The sequence below is a fragment of the Gavia stellata genome, chromosome 7, assembly GCF_030936135.1.
Source record: "Gavia stellata isolate bGavSte3 chromosome 7, bGavSte3.hap2, whole genome shotgun sequence".
Lineage (NCBI taxonomy): Eukaryota > Metazoa > Chordata > Aves > Gaviiformes > Gaviidae > Gavia > Gavia stellata.
The window spans coordinates 46,110,288-46,136,416 of NC_082600.1; the positions used below are offsets into that span (position 1 = coordinate 46,110,288).

At 45.4% G+C, this 26,129-nt stretch overlaps 1 protein-coding gene across 4 annotated transcripts in view; it reads right to left on the reverse strand.

Annotated features, from left to right (window-relative positions):
- Positions 1-26,129, reverse strand: part of TSPAN18 (tetraspanin 18) — a 135,536-nt gene that overhangs the window by 48,141 nt on the left and 61,266 nt on the right. For all 4 annotated transcript variants that reach the window (XM_059819418.1, XM_059819417.1, XM_059819420.1 and 1 more), the window contains exon 2: positions 13,089-13,219. The gene's annotated coding sequence lies outside the window, so the exon portion shown is untranslated. The remainder of the gene's footprint in view (positions 1-13,088; positions 13,220-26,129) is intronic.

Sequence of the window (26,129 nt, forward strand, 5' to 3'; positions counted from 1 at the left end):
TTACAGTGCTTCGAACAAGAGGACCCTGGTTCATTACTAGAGATCTTGCATGCTATCTCAATCTAAAGGTTAATTACCATTACTTTACTAATGCTCACTGACACAGTTCCCAAGTGCTGTTTGAAACAACACAGTGCTCTACAGACATATACAGCAAAAACCCTTGCATTACAATAGGAACTAGCCCAGATTTAAACTTACTGAGCTTTAAAATTCTTTTTGACCGATCCTAGTTAGTAAAGTTCATAGACATTTACACATGTGCTATACAACAGGGTGTCCTGTTAACGATGAGCTTTTGTGTGCTCAGCCAAGGAGAGAGGAGAACGTTCTTGCAGGGCAGTTCGCGTAGTCCTATCTTAACACAGGAATAATGCATGACTTGGCCAATCGCTGTCACCAAGCAGTGATGTGTACGAAGTGCAAAGAGCGTTTTCATGTTTAAGAGGAAATACTTTATTTTAAATATTCAACAGTCACTGTCGTCTTCATATTGTTCTCCCAGGGTCTCAGCCAGAGGGAAGGCAGCTCACAGGCTCAGATGCCATGTTGCCAGGAAGGCTACTTGTCAGCAGTTGTCGTGTGAGCAACAGCAGGAGGCTCAGAAGAAGCATGTGAAATAAAATGCTTATTCAAGAGACAGCACAATGGCTGGTTTTCTAAGTGGCATGAAGCGCTTCACCCTGCGGGAGCCCTCCGATCTCCGCACTGAGCAGCTGGGTTGCACTTTTCTCCTATCAATAATAATGATAAATAATAATAATGATAGCGAAGTAAAAGGAAACCCTGAGCTTACCAGCTGCATCAGGTGGACTCAATGCTCCTGCCTCCAAGTGCACAGGGTTTAATTCCCCCACCTCTCCCCCCGCTTTCGCAGGGCTGGTGGGGGGCTGAGATGCAGGGCTGCCCTGTATCCAGGCAACGGGCATCGCTGAGGCTCTGCAAACCTCTGCAACGCACAGGAGGACCAGCTGGGGCAGGTACCCCCCAGACTTCACAGAGTGCGGGAGAGAAGGAGCTTTTCCAATTTTAAAGAATAAAGGCAGAGAGTAAAGCGAGATCTCTAACTACCTTCTGACAAGGAAAGCACGTTCCCAGGTCTCCCCGAGGCTGCTTGCTTTCCCCCCACGGCTCGCTGGGAAGGTGCCAGGGACAGTCCGCAAAACTCACTGTGACTTTTTCTTTTATTTCTCAGTGCTGTGTATACTCTCACCTAGGTCCACCTCCTCCTGCTGCAGGAACTTTCCAAATTTACTATAGGTAGCAGTCTCAGTTCCTGGAGCTGTGTTTTGGCCAGGCAAAACCTACCGATGTCATGATTAATGGACATGCACACACATCACCAGGCTTCAAAGACTGTGGGAGAAAAGGTCAGCTGAGAACAAATGATCCATCAATCCTTACATTCACAAGGGGAAGAAGTTCTTCATCGGTAAGGGGATAAACTTCTAGTGCCAGGGAGGTGAGTGGGAGTATTACCACTAACTTCAGTGACATCCAGATTTCATTCATGGTGCTTTGGGCAGGTTTACTCATGACACCCTGTTCCACTCTCCTCCCCTGCACAGCTGATGTTGACAGAGACTGGGATGGTCTTTCTTTGGCGGAGGTTCAGTATTTGAGGAAAGACCAAAGAACACCATGAACTAAGAAAGTTACGGACAAGTGCTAAAAAACACACAAACCTGGTCCCTGAGCATCTTCAATTCACAGATGATCTACAGGCCACAAATTGCAGAGGATGATGTTATTTGACAGAGAACTGGAAGTATACTCATAGAGCTTCTGCAGCGTTCGGCTGCCTCCCAAACAATTGTTGGAGCTGCCATATGGACATTATATAACTGCAGACAGGCAGGAAAGAATGATCACGAATAAAAGAAAGAAATGTATGACAAATTGCTGCATTAAGATGCTCTGACTCAAACCAGACTTCATTCAGAGAAACCCTATGTCTAGTACGAAAAAGAGGTCACAATGGCCCTGTCCCACCTTACTTGATGCTGTGCCAGCATTTGAGGATCTTAGCCATAAACATCGTTCATGATACAACACTGTACAGCAAACACAATAGATAGCCTAACCTTCCTCATCATCACAGTACCGATATACTGTCCGGTCGGGATTTTTGCTTTCATTCTCCATGACTAGAAACGGTAAACAAACACCACCTAGGCATGCATGAAATGCTAAAATCAGGAGCACTCTTTGGAGCTTGGGAATTCTCATGGCTCCTGCTGTAATCTCAGCTCACTGCCCGTGCTTTCCCACCTCTCTTAACAATTTATACAGCCTCGCTGCCTTGGCAAATAGCTGCTTTTCCTTCTAGTAGCGACAGCTGTTATTGTAGGAGACAGCACAGTATAAAGTTACTCATTAAGAGAGGTAAAGAACTACCTCCCTGGAATATAGTGTCACCTCCAGTTGAACTCTGGGGAAAAATAAGTACAGTCCTTCTTTGCTCCTTTGTGAGCAATGACATGGAACATCAGAAGAGACTGGCCAAAGTGCAGGTTATACAGGTGTCCTCAAGGCGATTAATTCATAGCATGCAATTCCCACTACTGCTGCGAAGGGCAGCTCTACTGCCAGAAGGCCAGATCCTTTGCAAGGAGGTGTGCCCTCCTCAGCCAACTACACCAATTTCACAACAATTTGCTTAAGTCGGAAGTGTGAGCTGAGACCTGGGTACCTGGTGCTTCTGGATTCCAATCCCAGTTCACCCACCGATTCACTCAGAGGGAAGGCAAAGTTTGCTTTATCTTTTGCATCAAACCAGCTTCCCCCCCCAAATTCTTACACATATAAAGACTGTCTTGAATCACGTAAATCTTTTTTGCAGCCTTTCCCTCCCCAACATGCCCTTTTTGCAAAAAGCCCTTTGCAACACTGCCTCAGCTAAAGCTGACTGGGGCAGAGCTGAGTTGCACCAAAGAATCTGGAGGCAGAGGAAGGAAAGACAGAAGAAAGATGGGGAAAGGGGCAGGTCAGCGATACGGCACCCCTGAAAAGCTGAAGCACGGAGGTCCTTTCTGAGATAAGGAGTGCTCCAGCTCAGAGGTGACAGCAAAGATCCAAGGGGACAACTTAATCTTGATCTAGGAAACCACTGAGACATTCAGTGCACACTTCAGCAAAAGCCCTTACCACCACTGGCTTCTTCAGGACCTACAACTTTAAGCACCCATTTAAGTGCTTTAGCAAAACCAGGCCAGATGGCTTAGCGCATTGCAAGACCAAACTCTTCTGCCTGGTGCTAGTCTGTGCAAATCGATCCCTCGTTCAGAAATTAAAAACAAAATGAGCAGCACTGAAAGACACGACAGAGCAGCCCTGATGGAGAAGAAACCCAGAACGATGCTGATTGATTAGTCCCAGAATGCCTTTCCCAGAAGCATTAATGAAGTACGTGCCTGGGACAGCAGCCCTGAGCAGCGCATGGAAACATTGGAAAAGCTCGCTGAGCCCTCCCCTGCACCCACAGACCTCCCTGCCTGATGAGCATATTTCAAACAGTTCTGCAAAGCACTACGGCCTGGGTCCCTACTAAAAACAACATTCCCTTCCCGCATCTCCTCCCCTTTAAATCAAGCTCAAGCCCCAAATCTGGGGGCACCTCCAGTATGTGTATAGTGGTATCCGTCCAACATTCCTCAGTAATAGCATCACTTGGGATGGGGAGGAGAGAGCTGCTCATTGGGGAAGGCATCGTACGAGGGATACAGGCAAGAGAGGCAAAATAGAAACAATATCCTTTGGAGGTTTCAAACAGAGCCTACTGCTGGTGCTGAGGGCAGTCATTTTAATCCTCAGCTGCGAGTCACTGGGACACAATAAAAGAGAATTAGCAAAGAAAAGATTTAATGATAACTATGAGCACTCACGCTTTATTCCTTGACCTGCAGCTGAGAGTATTCAGTAACTCGGAGGTGGATGGGAACATAGGAATGAGAAAAGCTACAGCAGATCACCTGCAACTACAAGCGACAAAAGCAACTCATCAGCAGAAGCAAGAGTGACGCCCTAATGGTCATTCTCCTGCCAGACAAACCCGAAACTCTCCCAGCAATGGAGCACAAACAAATTTTATATTAGCATAAACCAAGAAAAATTACTCTGCATCAGTATCATCAGAAAGAACATAGCAAGATGATCAACAGATTTCGTTGTTTGGGTGACAAAAAAAAGAGGGGAGGAGTTGCTTCAGTTTGAACTGGAAGATTTTATCTTCTGAAACAAAACAATACAAAGGTATTTCTTCACATCAACTCCCCAAAGTTTTGTTTAATCTAAGATGAAACTTCATTTTTTTACATTTCCTAACTTAAAAAACCAAAACACAACACACACCCCTAAAACACCACACCAAACAAACCAAAACTTCTTTTTATGAAAAGTTTGGATCAGATTTTAATAGGAAAATGTGGTTTTCATTTTTAGATGTTGAAAGAATCAGCTTTGCCATTTCTAAAACAAAAATACGTTGCATTAAAAAATCTGGAAGTAAGCATTTTGATATTTACAAATATATATGTAGCCCTTTTGTTGACACAAACTATTTGCTTAATTTCAACTTGATTTTATGAAGATTTATGGTCTCTGTGAAGATTGTGGAAAAAAGGTCTGTGTAATTTCTGTCTTTCATAAAAATGATCTAGTAGAGAGATGTGATTCACAGACTTGATACACACAGCTGATTTTCTGTTCACAGGAGAAGAAACATCAGATCACTACACTTTTCATCAATTACCATTATTCTTGATCAACAGAAAAAACACATAGCAAAAGACCAAGATCTCCCGCAGCTAAGGCAGCGCTTTTAGCTTTGTACACCTAATACTCAGGACTACTGAGTACCCCTAGGGATTTATATCGCTAGTCCTAAACATCTGGATTCAGGTTTACACTTACATGTAGCTAATTTGAAGTTTTCCAAATGAGTCCTTTCCAACTACATCTTAAAAAAACCCGACCAAAACCCATTTCATTACTCCTTTTGAAAAGCCACCATCACTTATCCCCTTTTCCTGGGATGAAGACTTGTTGAATATACTCAACTTTATCCACTGTGTGGTCATACTAAGTCAGCAGAGAATCAGAGCTTTGCTGTACTGATCTTCAGGTATTTTAAATGACCATAAATTGTATTCATGTAAGTGGTCTGAACGTACAGTCTTTATTTTGAACACTGGCTTTTGGCAGAAGGAGATGCAATAGCGGAATGCCAACTCCTGGTTCCAATCAGTTCAGTGTGAGTTTAGCCTTCAGAGCTGCTACCAGATAACACACAAAATTGGGAGATGGAAAGGGAAATGGAAAAGCAAAGGCAGTTCTGGCAAGTGATTGCACTTTCCAGTAACGTGATCCATACACTAAGCCAACTTAAGTAACGGGCCAATAACTTGCGATAAACTTAGAGCTCCATTCTGAGAGCTGAACACTTAAGCATGGGAAAAAAAAAAAAAAGGACAAACTTATTCCTTTCCTTCTTGTTGACTGAATACTTGTGGGAGAAATAAATTAAAATTGAGGATATTATTTTTAGCCTCCTTGAAATGTACTCTTGGATGTACTTTGCCGCCACAAAGGTTATAAACAGTCCAGGTCAGTTTGTGGAGATGGTGACAAATTCTGCCTCGACATGCATGTCATCCATATTGCACTGGGTGTCTGTCTGTCTGTCTCTAGCATCAGCAAGGGCTACCTGGACAGCAGGCAGGAATGCCCAAGCCTGATAACCACCCTGCCGCGGAACACAGGGAAACCAGTGGGTCAGGTAATATCCCATCTCTAATATCCCATCAATATCCCATACTCTAATATCCCATTGTCAACAGCTGCCAGGGAAAGGTGCCAGAAACAGTTCGAGATGGCAACTACAGAACAGCCAGTTCCCGGGAAAAGCTTCCTCCTGCCCTCCTGGGCTCAGCGGCTGGCTCATGCCATGCAGTGGCAAGGGACTGTTAAAGCTCCTACACACTTTAAAATTTCAAGCCAGTGCTACAGCCCGTCTGAAAATTAGCACCTGGTGAGTGTTGGGGGATTTGAAAATCACAGAATCACTAAGGTTGGAAAAGACCTGTAAGATCATCAAGTCCAACCATCAACCCAACACCACCATGCCCACTAAACCTTCCACAAATGATATAAAAAAAAAGAGGGAAGTTTATGTTGCGTAAACGTACCCCTTTGGAATTTATTTATTTTTGCACACGCTGCTGGGGGGGTTGGTCCACTCGCACATGTGCTGTGCTCTGCTTTTTCGGAACAGTAACAGCTGCAGGCAGTCCCCTGCTCAGCCCAAGACCTCCATATGGTGGGCACTGAAGCTAAAACACAGGCAGAGCACTGCCATTATACATAGCCCTCCTCGTCATCCGGCCACAAAATGCCGGCATGTCATCGCTACCTTACAGCCCCTGCCCCACGCTGCCGAGAACAGCCCTCAACCTCCAGCACGAGCGTGTCCAAGGCTGTTCAGTTCCTCGCTTCTTATCGGCCAGTACTGTCAACAAACGTAACGTCTGCCAAGGATGCAGCTCACCTCCATTAGAAGCTAACCGGAGAATGAGTCATTTTACAAAGGACAAATCAGCCATTAGATTATCGTTATCTTTACTGTGCACAAGCCCGTCCAGCGGCCGACCTACGTGTAGGCTCTTCTCGCAAAACAGCTCTCAAGATTTTCACAGAATCACTAAGGTTGGAAAAGACCTGTAAGATCATCAAGTCCAACCTAAAAACTACCTTGCACTAAATAGACACGGCAACGCAAGCAAGAAACCACGGCTTTAAAACAGGACAGGGCATTTAAGAGTCATAACCACCTCTGTGTATTCTGCAAGTTTAAAAAAATCAACTGGTTTTCCTTTTTTTTTTTAATGTAAGATGTACAGACATTTTTTGATGGGCAGTCATTCATGTGAGGAGAAGGAATTTCTGGATTACCTCTTTCCTTTTTTTAATTCCCTTCCCCATTCCTGCTTTGTCACGGAAAGGAGGAGCAACAGGAAAAAAATGAAGGTAAACCCACCAGAATGAAGACTTTTTCATCTTCTGCTTTCTCTGAAAAGGAACACAAAGTTTCACAAAGCCAGTTTCTGCACAAAATAAAATACTTCTATCATCATTTTCTACAAGAGAAAACTTACCAGCTGTATTACCGTCCTTATACAGATGGGGAAGAAAGGCAGACAGGAATCAAGCTACTTCCCACTGTCAGAACGCAGCCTAGGCACAGAGCTGGTAATTGAATGCAAAACTCCCCAAACCCACTTCACTACTTACAGGGTAACACTATCCTTATTACTGATTTTAATAGTTATCACCTTTCGCTGATCCCAGCTCTTAACTCATAAGCCCAAGGAAAAAAGCTTCAAACACACGCACACATACCCGCCTTCCATATCTGCTTCCTGAGAAATCTCTACAGTGAGAGAATAATTCTAGTAGCTGTTAAACTAAGTCCCCCGCTCCACTCAGTATTTTTCAAAATTCACAAATCAGAAGCAAATGTACTTCGGTAAGTCTCAAAATAAGCGATGCAAAGCCTTCGCTGCTGCTCTGAGCGACACCGTCTCAGCCGCAACACCCCAGGACTCAGCGTGGCGATGAAAGGCAGCTTTGCTTTCCTGCCCTGTCACATTGGGTAAACCCCATTTTCCCTTGACAAAGCACTTCACCCGTGATATAGTCAGGCAAAAAAACCCTTTAAATTACCACTGTAGCATTAGAACTAAGTGACAGGAACGGAGAGAGATATATTCCTAATGCCAGTTTATTTCCTCTTCCTTCATTATCATTTACATGTCAGACGAGCTCCCGGCTCCATAAGAAAGCACGCACAGCTAAAACCAGTCCCCACGTGTGCCACGGTTAACATCAGAAGCCCAGACTCCAAGTTTCTGGGGAGATACCTCTCAGAAGGTCAATCCACCCCTGGGAGAGTCAACTGCAGCGAGGTTTGAGCCCTCTGGCTATGTGTGTCCTCTCCAAATCCCTAAGAGACAGAAACATCAAACACACACCGTATCATCAGCAGCCACTTACAGCCTGAGGAATTAGCTTACAGCACCTTCAGCAGCAGAAATGAAGAGCTGAAACCTCCTGCTACCCCAGCCCAGATCCCAAGCGGGGTTCCTCAGCTCCAGGAGCCCGCGGGTGGCTGATGGCCACTGCCGGCCACTCCTGGAGCGAGACTGAAACGACCCTGGCGACACTCGCTCCGCCTGCCCGCCGGATGCATCGCCGACTCGACGCTCACCCTTTACGCTTGTCTTTTGCTTACAAACGTGCATACAAACATACCACCTTTGGCCATGACAGTCATAAATGTGAGCAGACCGTAACCAAAACACGAGGCGTGGGAGTTTGCAGAGACCTTGGAACAATAGCTGTCGGGTGAGGAGCGTCCCATTTATCTGCAGGACGCTAACTCAGACATCCAACGACAGCCATGTACATGTCAAAAGTCATTAGCCGCTTCATTGGTAATTTGAGAACTGGGCACATGGGGCATCGCATCGTTCCACACCACTCGCTGTGAGTGGTATCTCCTTCTGATACCACAGTGGACAGCGTTTGGGAGGCACCAAATTATCTTTTGTGAAAAAAAAACCTACGTGAGGACGTTCCCCTGCCGTGCTGGTGCAAACTCAAGCATCTTAGTAAAGCCCAGGAGGCTTCCACTAATGTATCTCTAGTATAAGCACAATTTACCAGACAGGAAGATTCTCTTGGAGACTCATTTTGCAGAGATATGAGACTAGCGCAGCTTCTCCAAACAATTTAATTGACCGTCTGAAGAAAAAGTAAAGAAAATTAGAACTTCCTCAATATGATATCTGCTTCCTTTGCTCAATGCAGCCTCCATGTCCAAGCTTTTGTAAACAACACTGAATCTTTAAAAAATTCCTTACTCCATTTTCGCAAAATTGCGGTTTCTTTAAAAGTTGTCCAATTGTTCAACATCTTAAAACAAAAAAAAGCATTGATTGCCAATGCATACACAGTTCTTAATAATAATAATATCAAACAATTAGTTTTCTGCAAAGGAAAGTGCTTATAGAAAGTATTTTCCTTTTTTCCACCGCTGTAATCACACCTCAGCATAACACAGCTTGAGTATCACGGCATGACTGCGGTAAATTAACTCCCAAATTTGTTGCTGCTATTTCTAAGAGGGAGGGGGGTTTCGTCATCTTGTATTTTTAAGAACTCTGCAACATTATCACTTGCTGAACAGATTGTTATAGGGACAATCAACAGGGCATCACAGGGAGTCAGAAGCGATGGCAACCATAGGGAGAACCGCTAAAGACTGCATCTTAATTACGCACGCAAGAGGCTACAGGAGGAAGAGTGCCCAACTCTTACGCACACATGCACAAGCACGCACTCACTCCTCTCCAAGAGCTGGCTGCGTTCCCAGCTCCCAGATCTGTGCTTTTCCCACTCTAGACTCTGCCTCTGCTTTCTGGAGTCAGGGGATTCAGCCTTATTTAAACTCGTGGTGCTCCAGCTGTTCCTTTGCACAAGTCGCTAAGTGGATTTGTTTGGAGTTCAGACTTATTACCGAAAAGCGGGCAGTTTCTGTTCATCAACAAGCGACGGTTGCACCAGGAAACAAAACCCAAACCTCAGGGGTGTTTCCAGTCCTTCTCCTGAGCCTGGGACATATCCTCACCCAGCCCTGCTGCCTGCGGAAGCAGAAGCACCTCAGCCTCTAAAATATTGCTGCAGGCAGCCTTGCTTCCTGCGGGCTCAAGTGTTTCAGCTGCCTTTGGGGATAACTGGACTACGGTCGTCCCCAGCAGTGGACTTGGTCATCGGGCAGAGCAGAGGAAGCCGGTGGCCCAAACTGGTGCGTGCCACTCACTCAGCACATCAGCAGGAAGGAAGAAAGCATAAGGTGGGAGCGGGAGGTTCAGGTCTTGGCAACCTCATGTCCTCATTTAACACAGCGCAACGAGAATTAACGCCGTTTCATCAACCATGTTCTCAGGCAACGGGGAAGAACGGAAGCCCCAGTTCAGCAGCACTGGTTTTGTCCCAGCTCTCGATCGCAAATCATAGAATTCTGGTGGAAAGAGATTTTCACCTCTTAAACTTTCAAGCACTGAAATAGGGACAATTTGGTAGGGAACACCCTGGGAGCAAAAGGCAGGATCCTCCTGTAACAGTCCAGGCGTGCTTGCATCAGGACTGGAAACGTACACTGAGTAAATGGGAGACTGTGAACGAGGAGGGACAGAGAGGGGCTCTCTGGGCCTCCGTCCCACTGCCTGAGCATCCTCTTAAGCAAGAAAAAAACAAAAGGCGAGGAGAATTATTACTGAGTTCAAGATGCAGGAAAATGCACAGCAACATCCTCTGCCATCGTAGCTGAACCTCGTTTCCTATCGCTGCTTTGCCTAAGCACCTAAACTGCGATAACAGAGCCAAAACAAAATCTTTTGCACAGACCAAGACTGTACACAAGCACACCGCAGCCTACCACTTTCCTTTTGCCCAGAGCTTCCACAAAAGCAGAACAACTTTCAGCAAGAAAAAAAAAAAAAGGGCAACTGTAAAAAATCAATTTTTAGAAAGAATGTAGCGTGATGCCATTTTCCTTATACGGCAACTGGTATCCCATGTGGAGTCTCAAACAATAGCCAGCCTGGCAGGGGGTGGAGCAAGAAGACGACTTGGGGGGGGAAAAATTATATATATATATATTCCCTGCTGGCCCTCACCCTCCATTTCCTCTTGGATTTCTTTGTGACTGCACTGAAAGGGGTCAATAGCTCCCAGCTTGAGAAATGCAGCTTTTGAAAGGACTATCACCAGCATCTGTATTTAAAGCATGCCTTTTACTTCACAGCCCCCCCAGCTAATGCAGAGCTTTTAAAAAGCGAGCAGCAAGATAAACTTTCAGGGAAAGAAAAAGGGAAGAGCAGAGGAGAAACAGTACCTTTCTGCCTTGGGTTTACTGACACTTGCACTGAAATAAAGCTTGACTGGCAAAGCAGGGACAGGGAACATAAGCTGCAGGTGATCTAAAGTGCTACGGATCATTACACATTGCTTCGGTCACCACCTCCCCATCCTTTAAAGTATGCTACAAAACCACATGAAGCAGCCAAGCACGAAGCTAGAAAAGAATTTCAACTGATTAAAAACAACGGGCAAATTAGCACTGGACTCATTGAACACATCAAAGCTTTGCAACTCCATCTTCAGCGTTTAAGAAATTCTGATCTGAAAAACACAGGCAATCTAGTCAAATTTTAATAGGCTTAATGAACTTATCTTGATAATGAAATACTGGACCAGCGCCTAACTTTATATTTAGGCTTTCTATTTGATGTAACACTCCAGAAAAGCTACGGCACGTTAGAGCCGGGGATTTATTGGGAGGGAGGAGGAGCAGGATTGTAACCTTCTCCTTTGATGCCACTGGACACGGCCCATGTGCAATGCTGGCACATGCACAGGTTTTCGGGACCCCTGGCCCCACTTCACACTGCAGCCTCATTCAAGCATCCAATAGCAATTCTATTGCAGTAGCATTCTGTATTAGGATGTGGTTTTTAATTCACTTTGGGAGCAGATGAATCCAAGTGTCCACACAAAGAGTTTGTACAGATCAGCTGTCGCTGTAGTCTCCAGGTGTAAACAGGTCAAAACTCCATCTGCGTGCTTTAGAAACTGCGTTAACAGTTCTCACTGCTAAAACTGTTCCAAATTTTCAGCAAGACGGCTGAAATGTCACAGAAGGAAGCTCCACTTTGTGTTGAGTGGAGACAGACTAAATAAGACCAGCTATGATTTTCCAGTTCCAATTTATTTGACTTTATATTCACCTGGTTATTTGACTGGAGCCTTTCAGTAAACATCAGCAGAAGCCCACAGTATTCATCTAAGACAGGCCTGAAAGTCACAGATGGAAAGGCGCAGTGGTACCTCCAGCAGCACCACACATGGCAAAAAGCTATTTCGTACAGTTCCTACCAACTTGTCCGAGAGAGAAGTCAAAAACAAGGCCACAGAACGCTCAAGAAACAGAGAAGTAAATTGCCTCTGAGAGTCTCTAGCGTGAGCAGCATATGACTTTGCATTTCGCTTTAGTTTCCAATCATACTATCTTTCTCACAGGCACTGAAATACATTAGTCTGTGCCTTATCAGATCCTGAATTAGTATTGTAGAAAAGCTCCTGCGAGTCTGAGAACTCCGTAGTTCAGAGACTTTTATGGGGCTGTAATGAGTACTGACAGATAAGCCACACTCACGCATACATGCTTGCAACTGATGTCTGGTTTAACACAATACAGCCCTAAGCCTTCATAATACAGCGTAGGAAACAGAATCCTCCCATCGCCTACTACTAATTGCATCTGCAGTGGTCAGGGGTTGAAAGAGAAGTAAGCAGATTAATTCTATTAGACTGTGCAATAGTATCCCAAGGGGACAAGGGAAAATCCCATCATTTAAAACAGGACTGGTAGACGCTGCTGGGAATGATGTTACATACTAGTAGGGGATTAAGGGTTTGGACTAAACAGCCTCATCTTTTCTAGATCTGGTTTCCATGAGTCATTGCGATTAGAACTGCAGGGCTTTTCTGGTTGTTTTTTTTCACTTCTGGATGACCTGAAACATCTAGCCCAGTTGAAAACCAAATGATTGAATTAATTGCTTACTTAACCCCTTCCCCCCAACATACACTTCTTTATTCCTTTTCTTAAAAAGCTTGCTGGTTAAATGAAGGTAACTTTCAATATAAAATTATTTTAGAACAAGAGGTCTCAGTATTTTTTTTAATACCTCATCTGTAATATTTTTCTTTTTTCAGCATACTCCTCCCACACTTCTAGCCTATATTTATCTCAACTACATGAGCAGTCTTGATCCTCTGAAAGTACACCTTTGCCAAAAACCATTCCCCGTGCTGTAAAAACAATGTGAGGTTTCACCCCGACAGATATGGCAGGCAGAGGTGACAAAGCCCCTCTTGAGCCAAATGAATGGAAAAAAATCTTCTGCCCAGTCCAGCGCAGCAAGGCCAGAGCCCAGCATGAGCATGAGGAGCGCGGTCTGCCTTACCTGCCTGCTGCTTTCAGGGGACAGGCCTTCAGAGAAATACTTGTTCTCCTCAAGAAGTCAGGTCGTACTAAACAGGCATCAGTCAGGATCCTTGCTTCGGGTCCCTAGCGCCGTGATCCAGGCTGGTCAACCTGTCAGAAGCAGCAATGACAAATACGTAAGACACATAACTCCGTACTGGGCTTGAGGAGAAGAGCGTGACCTTGCTTTACCCAATTCTTCCTACTTAGGTAAAGATCAACTCTTTCCTGCATACCTGAAGGAGGTGAGGGGAAGCATCTGGCAGAGACCCTGAAGACCCCAGACTGAAGACAAAATCTTCCTCCTTACTTTCCAGTCCATTTAGACTGGCCAGAAAAGGGCTTTGACCAGAAGGCAGGAGGAAGATGGGACTGTTCCCAGCAGAATAAGAGAGGAGAAGCAGAGTTGCTCTGCATCTTCCCCTCCCGCTCCCCTGTGCAGCAGGGGAGAGTCACCAGGGAAGCAGGAGAGGACGGGAACACCAGGGAGGGATGCTGCGAGTCCCCCACAGGCAAGTCCCAGAACAGAGGATGGAGCAGTGCGTGAAAAAACAAAGGTAGTTAAATGTTTAAGACATACACGCACACCCCTTCCTGTATTGTATGCAACAGATATGCCCACACATGTTCACTTAGTGGAGAGATGTTGAAGTACAACTGTATGCTGAACAGAGGGAGCCAGGAAAGACTGAGGATGAAAAAGAGGGCAATGGGACGAAGCTGAGAGGCAGGTAAGGGTGGGATGAAGATACCAACAGAGCCAGGATGAGAAGGGTTCGGTGAAAGCGATAAGCAAGTGAAAGAGAGTAAATCAGAGCCTGGAGAAAGGCAGGAAAGGCCAGCGGGAAAGCAGGAGGGATCATGCCAGATCTTGTCGGTTCTCCCCTTGCAGAAGCCAGCCAGACCTGGGGCAGAGAGGTGGAGCCAGCACTTAACAGAGCCATCGCTCCCTAACAGCTTCTCTCTGGAGAACAGCACTGAGCCTGGATCTCATTCTCCCTGACAGCTCCAATTCAGATACGAAGCTGGCGCCAGGCAAATCCATTTCATAGCATTACTTCTCTCCTCTCCTTCCCAGTCCACCTTGCTGCTTTGCTTTCTTTTGAAACCAAAACCCTCCAGCATCCCAAAGCCAATGCCAACTGCCCACATGCAGCATCAGGGAGCATCAGTGTCGTCCCTATTCCCCCCCGGCATCACAGCACTTACTAATTCCTCCAGGGTCAAGATGAAAAGCTGGGGAAGAAGGTCCTTACACAGCAACTCCATCCAGCAGCCCCGTAAGACACTGAGATGGAGCTGCAGCTGGACATCTCAAGCTCCCCTTCTCTGTCACGCTCTCTGGAGAAGTCAGCCGTACTGAGCTGAGCTAACGTTTATTTGCCAATTCAGTAGATTACAACACCACTAACAAGCTGGCTGGGAAGCGCTCATGTCCCACCAGACCAGGTGAAAGGAAATCCCTGCCATGGGCGCAGGTACCAGCCCTCTGCTCCCCTCCGCAGCAGCTTTCCCAGGACACGGGAGAGGGCTCAGCGGGAGACGGGAGCACTGCACGCTGTGTCCAGCTGAGACACCCTGCCGAGGAGAGCTCTGCACCCTGGGCCTTCACCTCGTGTGCGCGGAGCAGCACGGTCTGGTGAGCAGAGCAGAGCAGACCCAGGCAGATGTTCTCTGTGCCCGTGTCTCTAGTGGGCTCGCACACTTTCAGCTGAGCTTCCTCCTCACAGAATCACTAAGGTTGGAAAAGACCTGTAAGATCATCAAGTCCAACCACCAACCCAACCCCACCATGCCCACTAAACCATGTCCCACAGTGCCACATCGACATGTTCCTTGAACCCCTCCAGGGATGGTGACTCCACCACCTCCCTGGGCAGCCTCTTCCAATGCTTCACCACTCTCTCAGGAAAGTATTTTTTCCTAATATCCAGCCTGAACCTCCCCTGGCGCAACTTGAGGCCATTTCCTCTTGTCCTGTCACTAGTCACTTGGGAGAAGAGACCAACACCCACCTCACCACAACCCCCTTTCAGGGAGTTGTAGAGAGCGATGAGGTCTCCCCTCAGCCTCCTCTTCTCCAGACTGAACAACCCCAGCTCCCTCAGCCGCTCCTCATCAGACTTGTGCTCCAGACCCCTCACCAGCTCCGTCGCCCTTCTCTGGACACGCTCCAGCACCTCAATGTCCTTCTTGGAGCGAGGGGCCCAGAACTGAACACAGCATTCGAGGTGCGGCCTCACTTTGGGTGTTTGTTTACAACCATCTTCCCTGCCCCGCACAACCTGGCATTTCAAATACACACATACCGACCACGTCCTGCTTTCGTTAGAGGGGAAGGGCAAGGATTTGAGAGGTGCAAGCGCTCGCGTGTAGGAAATGTGTATGTCCATATACTTCTGCACAGGACAAAGTGTGGGCTGCCTGATAGAAACCCACCCTATTGAACATGGGCCTAGTCCTTTCAGACGTGCGGTATCGGAGAGTAAGTCCCAGCCTTTGGAGACAGTGAGGGGGGAAAAAAGATTAATTTATTCAGGTTTGTAAAGTGCTCTGAAACCACAAGATGGGAAGTGTCACAGGCAGGTGTACTGAGAGTCATCAAAAATTTGATTCAATGGCATTTTTAGTACCAATTTTCCCTTTCCATTACGGCAGAACAGTGCTATCCACGTAGGCAAAACCCATTCATTCCCTATTACTATTCCAGCTGATGTACCGCTGTGATCAGAAGCGGGGAGCTCTAATATATTTAGGGTCACTAATACTGTATTTTGTCTTCTGTGCGTACTTGCTCGGATGAGAGATTTCAATCATCTCTCTTCGAGGAATATTAAGAAACAGAAGATATCTCAGGTCATCTAAATCCTCCTCTCCAGTGGAGGATCATGCCTCTCCCCTCCCCTGTGCTTTGTTTATTTCTAATCCAATTGAGAGTGTCTCATGCAGCAGGAATATTCTCCTTTCTCTCAGCAGACCTCAGAAAAGCCTGACAGAGAGCTTTCCTTTAAGACTTGTTGCCTGCATAAACAGTCTGATTTTTTTATTTTAGTTGATGTATCTGACTAAAGCAAAAGCAGCAGCATGTGCGAAACCTGAATAAGGGCAATAAGAACCAGGGACCTTCTGCATGGTTGATGCAGAAGGACAGAGAGGGACAGCAGCACCACGGGATCCGACACTTCTTTAGTCCTGTAGGTGAATTTTCAAAGAGGAGGAGGGACAGTAGAATACGGGTCATCTGGGCTTAATACATTTTTAATATGAAAACAAAAATAAACAAAAGCTTAATGCGGAATTTCGCGTGGTTCGTTGCCCTGGTCTTACATTCTCTCTAATCACTGCTGGCTGCTATCAGAGGCAAGACCCTGGCTTAGACGAGATCTGACCCAGCCTAGCAGCTCTGGGGTGGCCCTTCCATGACACTGCACTAAGACACACCCTTGGGGCTTTAGACTCTGCGGCTCCCAAGTTTGGTTTGATTTAAGGGGTACAATAGACTCCGCTGGAATTTTTAAATCCAACCTTGATCACAGCTTCCTCCCCACTTCAATGTTTGTTCACCTTGGGGCCCCGATAGTGTTATGTTCTGCAAACAACCTTTTTTTCATCCTTGTATACTTCTACAATCATACACATGCTTATATAAAGCCGCTTAATCAAGCAAAAGGAACAAGAGTTTGCACTATATACTGACACAGAGATTGGGAGGAACACAGAGTGTTCCCATTTAACATTTTATACATCACAAGTAACACCAAAACAGATGTAAAACAAGCCAATTCCTCATTATATTTTACACTTACCACAACGCAAATCTGTGTGCATTAACTACAACCGAAAGGGAGCTGTGGAGTTGGCATTAGCTTGACAGATGCTGAGATGAGCTGTGCCAGAAAGGAATATCTCAGCCCGAAACAGCGCATGTTAAAAAGGCATCTGCTTATTGTTCAATACGTGTATTTATTTACATAGACAGCTTGCTGACACGCTGAAAGGTTGGGGAGGGTGGTGTCGGCTGGCATTTTTAACTCTCAGCAGGCATTCAGCACGCAGTTTGTTATCCTTTGGCCGTGTCACACGCTTCCATTTTACTGCTGAGGGGTGGCAAAAGGGGGGAGCGGGGAAGGGAAGCAGGGTCCCCTCCGCCGCGCAGACTCGGCTCCCCTCCAGGAGCCAGCCCTCAGCACCCGCGCTTCCAAGTTCAGCCTCCACAGGCACGCTGCCCCGGGGGCTCACCCTCCGACTTCTGGGGCCTCTGTGCCTTTGATATAGACATGAGAAGAGTCCCTCAAAAACAAGTCAAGCACAGCTTCTCGTGCATAAAAAGAGATCTTCTTTAACAAGAAAGAAAATTAATTAAGTGGGTAAAATCCCACAGGTTGGAACAGCAGCTGAGGAATTATCTTTCTATCAGGTCGGTAATGAGGACTAAAAAACCTCACACAGACATTAACAGCTTTATATGGGCTCATTGGCATTCTAGATCAGATGCGAGGTTTGGCATTCCCAGGAGCGGCAGATGCAGCTCCAGCTACAGACCAAACCCTGGGCAAACCACAGTTCGCCCTGCTGAAAACAGTATCGCCACGATGCTTGCAAATGAAAAGTACATACCCATCCAGCAGAACAACTTTTTCCCACAGAAAATAAGCCCAGGGAGACTGTAGGTCACAACATCCAATGCCCCGGGTTGATCTGACACACCTCCAAAACCTGTGTTTAGATATGTAAGTGTGTGTGCGTGTGAGAGAGAGCGAGAGATTTATTCAACATGCTGGGGGGAGCAGGAACAGCCAGCACATGTTTAGGCACACATCAAATGACTAAATCTACCTCCTTTACCCCATTGACTTCCCCACCAACACTGCTGGCCATGACCATTAGCACTCCCAATTACTATTCAGTTCTAACAAAATAATGCAGATTATTTCCTATTCTGTGCAATGGAGAAACTACATGATTTGGGGTCAATGACAAGAAGGCAAACAGTGATGCGTTCATGGTAACCACTGCAACAGGGGATCACTACCACGAAGAAGCCACGGAGCCTACTGAGCATCACACTGAACTGTGCCAAGCTACTAAAAGCTACATTTCAGGAATGCATTAACTTCCCTGGCTACTACGGCAAAGGAACTTGCCCCCCCCCCCCCCCCAAAAAAAAAAAAAAAGGAAAAAGAAGTAAACTACTGGCCACCTTTCAAAAAACACAACTGTGGACATCTTCCTGCCCCTCTATTACTATCTGTATGCCAAGAGACCCACGAGGCCCCATAGAACCACGCTTCTTACTGCGCACAGCACAAAAGAGCCCCCTGCCCAAACAGACAAAAAGCAGGAAAAAAGAAAATACTAGTATTTCCCTTGTTATAGATGGGAAGTAGAAATCCAGAGAGATACTGGTGGTAAAGATCAGACAGGAAGCCAGTGACAGAACTGCTAAGAGAACATCATCAGTCTCAAGCCTATTGCCTGTTCCTTCAGTATGGAGATGACTGGTTTTCCCTTTCTCGTTCTCCTGGCTTTCCTTGAAATTCATTTCTTTTAGAGCTTGGTCATCCTCAAAAGCAAAGCCTACAACCTATCGATCTGCTTCTCACTCCCAGGGGGAGGAGGCTTAGGGATTCTGATGTAAATGAGCACCAGGAATTCTCAACTGGAACCCAAAAACTACCCCGAAGAGGCCAATTTCCCCCCTTTAAAATGAACAGCAAATGCTGGTACGTGCTGTTTCGTACAGGTTTTTAACATACCCAATCACGGGGCCTTCAGCTGACCAACTCACTTAGAACCACGCTAGTGCATGTACTCCTGAAGCAGATGTTTCACGTATTACCTGTGTGTTATCAGTCAACACAGATGATAACCCTACCAGATGAGACAATTATTTTGTGATTACATTGAAATGAAAGATACTTCTCGCAAAGGTTTCACTAATTACCCAGGCTTACCAAAGGGTAAGGATTAATGGAGTATTTTCTCACCATCTCTGCCTCTCATTAATCCAAATGCCCTCCATGCCCTAAACCTATTGGGGAAAAAAAACCAACGGCACTTGCTGAGCAATAAGATTAAATTACCTACTCCGAGGAAGCAGGTTGCCTAACAGAAGTATTTGCATTATTAATAGCAATTTCCAATCATTTTACATCACCTTTTAACAAGAACCACTACTTCCTTAGTTTCTCTTGGGTTTGAGATATCTGTAATGCATAAACAACAACACTTAGTCTGTTTTTCAAGTTTTTCTTTCTTGTTTGACTTGGGAATAATGCTTGCTGGCAGCTTGAACTCTTAATTTAGGTTTGCTGTTGCTGCTGTCTCCCCTTCCCTTGAATAAAGGGCTGGCTGATCCCTAGGATGCTGTGGCCCGACACTCGGGCGTTCACACTCAAGCTGTCACTCCATTAGCTCTGACAATCTGACCGGCTTGCATCATGCTTTTCTAAGGCTCTCATCTACCTCTCATAACTCTTTCCTCAGATTCACCTGAGCAGACACATTAACACCTTTGGGCAGGATGTTCCCAGCATTACAGAAGCATCCAAGGGTGGAAGGAAAACAGACTTTCAAGGCAGCACGCACTGTATGCGCAGCGAGGGTATATGTCTATTCCGAGCAATTCAAGCATCTGCTGGTAGCGGGGTTAGTTTGGAAAGGCTTCGATTCCCGCTTAGGGAATTTAGGGTCATTTGCTGGTTCCACGAGAGTGACGTGGGCTTCCTCCAGCAGCGTTAAATCCAAATATACTCTTAGGCGTTACAGAGTTTTATGTAAAATACGTGTGTGTGTGAGATTCTGGTCCTTCACAAGATTTCTCAGTGAAAAAGCTAATATAGAGTGGTGCACTTCATGGAGTTGTACAGCTCTTCAATGCTCTTTTGGAATGCGTCATTAGTTCTCCATAGCTGGTATCTCTGCTTTATCTTCTTCAGATCCCCCTTCTTTAAACAAACTCCAGATTCCCCTCACCCCCCCAAAAAATGCCTCTTAAGACCTGACTGTTTTTCTTGAAAGACACAATAATTTTAAAGGACTTAGCAGAAGTATTTCAAGAGGAAAAAGCATGCAAAAACCAATAATCAAATGGTAAAGGCCAAGGAGAAAGCCACAGCCAGTTATGGAAAAGGATATGCAAGGCTCTTCCATCATCCTCTCAAAATGAAGAGCAAAAGCTTGCGAAATTTCATTCCAGTGCCTTCAACTCCCCCTAAATCCTCCTGACCACAGTAACAAAGCTATTACATACCGCGCGTCTTGGCATTTTCATCATGTTCCGAACATCTAGCACATGGCTCAAAGGTTTCGGCTCTTCCAACTAATGAATCTTGTGATCGACACGTGAAATCAGATTGCTAAGCACAAAGAGAAAAGGAAGATGGTTTTCCAAGACACGGAGGAAACCACTCTCTCCCCTCATATCCTTCTTTATTTTCCCCACTGAGCAGGTCAGGTCTCCTTGCCCACATGCTACACCACCCTAACCTCTGTCACCCAGTGTCCAACCTTCTGCTGTTCTTAACTGCCTTCTGCATAGAATTTGAGGTGGCTCCAGCCACGCATAGGTACAAAAAAACCACAGTAAAGACTTGATTTCTGCCAATACCTAACTTAACCTCTGAATAAATGCTACCATAGAAGGGTACAGCGCAAATACAACTCCTGTCCAAGTCAGACAAATTACAGCAGCTCTAAAGAGATCAGTGAGAGAACGTTATTGGAACGTGCAAACCAGCAAAGCCACATACCACACATGGAAGTACAATTTAACCAACTTGGTTGGAAATTATATTGTCATTGTGCAGTAGGGCTGTTCACGTCATAAAGGAAGAGCTGAGCCCTACAGAAATAGCTACTAGATTTTTAAGTACCAAGAATCAGATGCCAGAACATAAATACTATTAACAACATAAATCTTAAAGGCCTCAAAAGGGTTTACTCTGTCTGCACAACAGAAAGGCGCCCATTCATCGCAGAAGGCCAGTAACTGGAGGGGATGAAGAACATACAGAGTTAACAGCCGCAGAAGGTAAGGAAGAACTCCAAGTTAGCACCAGCCAAAGGAATACATCCATTCTATCCTTCTTCCTCCAGAAAATAAAAATCAAAAATTGTGATATTTTAAGAACTATGTTTTTCTTTTTACCTTCTACTCCCTGTACGTTAAAAAAAAAAACCACCAAAAAAACCCAACTTCTGATCACCAATCCTTCAGGAAAGAGCAAATCTAACAGACTTTTTTCTGGAATGCAGTGTAAAAATGGTCAAAACTTTTCAACGGTCCAAAAGAAACATGACTACCAGTAACTGTATTAGCAATTCCAGCACGTGGTAGAAATATAGAGGTGAGGTAATTTTTTCCTTAGCTAAGGCTCAGTTGTACAAGCACCTTTAAAGCCATTTTGTATTGTGTGGCATTCAGCAAAATTATAGTACATCAGAATGGACTGACTAGGGAGAAGGCGGCTATTTATTTCTTGCTGGTATTTTCTCATGATGGTGCTTTTGAGGACTTAGACCAGCTTTCATTACTAGGGCATGTCCCCTATTTGCAAGTGTTTTTCATCAGCTGCTTTTCCCCCAATCCATCCCACTGGTTTTCCCTTCTGCCCCCTCACTCAACAGCTTCAAACAACTAGTAATCAAAAGCAGGGTAGTATAATGGAAGTTGCAAGCATGGAGCTGGTCAGGCAGTTTCACTCAAGGACTATTGTTATTACAGGACACAGGCAGAACAAAATACTTTGCAGGTTCTGCAGCAATGCTGAATGAACCCAGTTCCCAAAGGATCTCCCAGAATTGGGGAAATGGGACGCTGCCCCTCTGAAAGCCACAGAAAGGAAGCTCTTTAGCTCACTGTCACAGCGTGTCAGCAAAGGAATGTCGCTTCCTTGCTTTATTAATACAGTTATTAAAATGTGAGACGATGTTTTCTGTCGTAAAAACACTATACCGTCAGAGAACACCCTTCTGGAGAACTCTGTTAGGCAATTAGTGAAGGAGCCTGCTGAACACAAGAGGAGCCAAGGGAAACGACAATTCCATTGAAACTGAGGGCAAAACTCCGTGTCTGCAACAGGAGCACAACCAGCTCCCAAACAGGTGGATAGGGAGAAGCTTCCCTGGGAAGGACAAGGTTTTCAGAAGTGGTCAGTGGTTTGGGGATGCACCTACACAAATATCTCAAGCTGGGTATCCAAGACTCCTCAGGCAAGAAATGCTTAGCCATTTCTGAAAACCTGGCCCTTTGAAAGCGTTTCGAAGCGAAGCAAAAAAAAATCTGACCCATTCCCAAAACTTTTAGATGTCATTGAAATAAATGGTAGACTTCTGCCTGCTCATTTAGCCCACAGTTTTAAAAGCGTTTCCAAAATACTGCACGTGCTGATGTTACCATCTCTCTTGCTTTTGGAGCCTGGTGACGTAACAGGCTGTGGAAGCCAAAATACAACTTTTTATTAGCCTGAGCAATAGAGAGGGCTTCTGACTCTCAGGTTTCCTCCTGACAATGGGACCGCAGATACTTCTTGCCATTGCAGGGGCTATTCCTCCCAACCAAGACCGTGCATTCTGCTTTTCTGTTACAGAGCTGCCTGCAAAGGTATGTCTTGAAAATGAACATGGCCTTACCTTTTGCCTGACCTTCCCCCATGTTTTTTTTTTCATTTCAGCTTCGATTTTTTTTTTTTCAGCATTTCAATAAATGGCACATCTGCAGTTCAGCATTTTGCAGCAGACTAGAAACAGTGAGATTGAGAGACAGGGAAAAAGACCAAGGCTATCTGTCAAAGAGTTTGACTAAAACAGGGTGTTGGCCTTACAATCAACCACAGGAGCTTTTGCTAGCACTTAGCTTTTGACTGCACCATTCCGGAAGAGTCTAGAGGAGGCAGCATCCCAGCTAAGTAGGCAGGGATTGCAATCAGGAAACCACGACAAGGAAATTCCACAAAAACTCTCTGCTGCATTATTTGTTTCGGACTCTTGGGCACGCAAGCACAGAAAAAGGCTCCCAGCACAGTTACAGCATAGCCGCTAAAAGACCATTACCTGCTCCGAACAGCTGTTTCATTTTGGATGGAGTTAGGTGTTTAAAAGCCCTCAGAAAGCAGTTCCTAGCTGCGATGAGCTGAAGAGACTCCTCCAAGGGGAAACCTTTGTTCCCTTTGCCTCACCTGGTGAAAGCTGCTGCTTATAATCCGTGATTACTTAAGTCGGCTCTAATGTCTGGCTACCAGTTGGCAAAACACAGCAGTCTGCAGACAGCTCAAGCTAGGACCATGAATAAATAATTTCCACCAGCCGAGAAACGTTTTCTGGCACACGGCAAGTGAGCCCAGCAATTGGGAGAAAGGACGAAGCCTTAGGAGGCTGTGAAACCTTGCTCTTTTGCGCTGATGGTGCAATTAAGCTGTACCGATCGGTTTCAGCCTTTGAGGGGTTGCTCAACGCTCAACAGCTCCACTCCATCCAGGCAAAGCATCCGACACCTCTTGCGAGGCACAAACAAATCAGTCTCAAGACAGTAACGAAAGAGAGATGTAGCGTGCGTATCCCTCACCTAAGTACACCTCAGAGTGAGTTTGCCAGAGCTTGAAAGATACGTGCTGCTAAAGCATTCGGCCCACATTATCTTCGAGCTACAACATAAACCAGCTGCATTTAAATGAAAAGCAGGTGAGGACGACAACTAAGGTTGTTCAGTCTGGAGAAGAGGAGGCTGAGGGGAGACCTTACCGCGCTCTACAATTACCAGAAAGGAGGTTGCAGAGAGGTGGGTGTTGGTCTCTTCTCCCAAGTGACAAGTGATATGACAAGAGGAAATGGCCTCAAGTTGTGCCAGGGGAGGTTTAGACTGGATATTAGGAAAAATTTCTTTGCTGAGAGAATGGTGAGACACTGGAATAAGCTGCCCAGGGAGGTGGTGGAGTCACCATCGCTGGAGGGGATCAAGGAACGTGCGGACGAGGCACTGTGGGACATGGTTTAGTGGGCATGGTGGTGTTAGTTGATGGTTGGACTTGATGATCTTACAGGTCTTTTCCAACCTTAGTGATTCTGTGATTCAGGCACCAGCTGCCATCCCAGATGAAAGCGGTCAGAGCAACGTTACAGCACAAGTGTTTAGAACCAGAGACCTCCTTCCTCCTTCCCCCTTGGACTTAGCCTCAGGAGCAAGGTGGAGGAAGCGCTTGGCTCACCGTGAGCTTTTCTTCCTCAGTACCTCCTTTGAACGGCTGCCACACTGTCCTGCGCTGACCCAGGGCCAGGTGAGTCAGGGATCTCCTTCAACCGCCCTGTCCCGCAACTCATGCTCAGTCGGCAGACTCCTGTTCTAGGAGTTAACCAGCGATGAAGAAGGTCAAATCGGTCTCATCTCCTCACCAAGCCCTCCTCTGCCCACCAGCAAGACAAGAAAGCCCTCACTAAAAACAGCCGCAAGATGCACGAGCGACTCTCTGCGCCCAGATAACGCTCAACAGAGCCCTTCTCCGTGTGCGGCTGGTTCCAGAGCACTGCAACCAGAAGAATGCAAGCCAGACAAGTAGCTCTTCAAGGCAGACATTAAACATTCATTTGTAATAAACACCCTCCCGAGCCCCAGGGACCAGCGAGAGGTGTAGGGAAACACAGCAAACAGATTCCAGAGAGGCCAGACTCACAATGCCTCGCACTGCGGTTATCTGAATATGCAAAGAAAAAAAAAATAATAGAAGTGTTTTCAAAATGGTCCATGTGCTTAAGAAACAGAAATGAAATTTTGCATTTTGGACATTTTAGTTCTTCAAGGGCAGTTCTCCCTTATCTCTGAACAGCCAGAGAGCATGCCTCTCATTGTTATTTTGGAAATGTATAAAAGAATTTCAAACATGCTCTCTGCATTGCTTTGCAATGCAATCCTTGGCCTGAAATGTCTCCACACTTGCAATCTTTTTATCTTCTCTCTCCGGAGCAGGCCAAGGGAGAAGGGGATCTGTGAGACCACCAAACAAAGACTTGGGAGAGCGGCTGGCTATTGCTCATTAAGGGCTTTGGCTTGTCCAGTTAGAGCGTTGGATTTTATTTGTCTATTGATTTTCCATTCATGGTACCGCGGTTTTAAACAGAAGCGTGAGGTTCTAGGAACGTATAACAGGAAAAATCTTTTAAAATTAGGTGGAAGGGCACGCCTAAGGCAGGGGGCAGCCAGCACTGAGGATGGAGGTCACTATATGCAGTTTTCACAGGAAATGCTTATAACTGTTAACAATATGTGTGTGAATCTTTTTCATATAATTGCTTCATTTCACATAGGGAAAAAACCAACTATTATAAAGATTAATATTTTGGTATCATAGAAAGAAGATGGGCAAACACAGTTAAAGTAATAAAAATACGGCTGAGTGCATAGCTGAAGCTTTACAGCAAATTCGTTCATTCATGGTAATGTCCACTGTGTATTAGTATTTCCATAAATACTCTTGTAAATAAGATTACCAGCAGAAACTGAAACAATTCTTCTTAAACAAATGTTAAAGAATGGCTGCAGAATAAGAATTTTGTAATTCAATGCAAATATTCGTGCAAGAAGCTAGATCCTGTGAATTATACGCATTTAGTCAAGGAGCAGAAATACTATTGTGTGACCTATATGTCAAAATACAAACTGAATTGTGCAGCTGGAAGCTGAACACTTGAATACCAGCCACTGAATACTAAAAAGGAATTGCTTGTAAACAACCAGCAAACCAAGAAACAATCTATGGATAATTTCAAATAACTCATGCAATTGAGAAGTCAATAAGCTATTTGTAGACAATTTGTCAATAGAAGAACTTACACAGAAAACTGTATTTTAAAATTGCTACAAATTATTCATGTAGCTGTCGCAAGAACGTTTATGATTCATCACGAAGAGACATAAGTAATTATACCAGGGTTGAAAAGGCATTTTCTTTCTTGTATTATATTCTGTAACTGATCGGGTTTATTAGGATAATATTTTTAGTTATAATTCTGCTGATCCCCAAGGCATAAG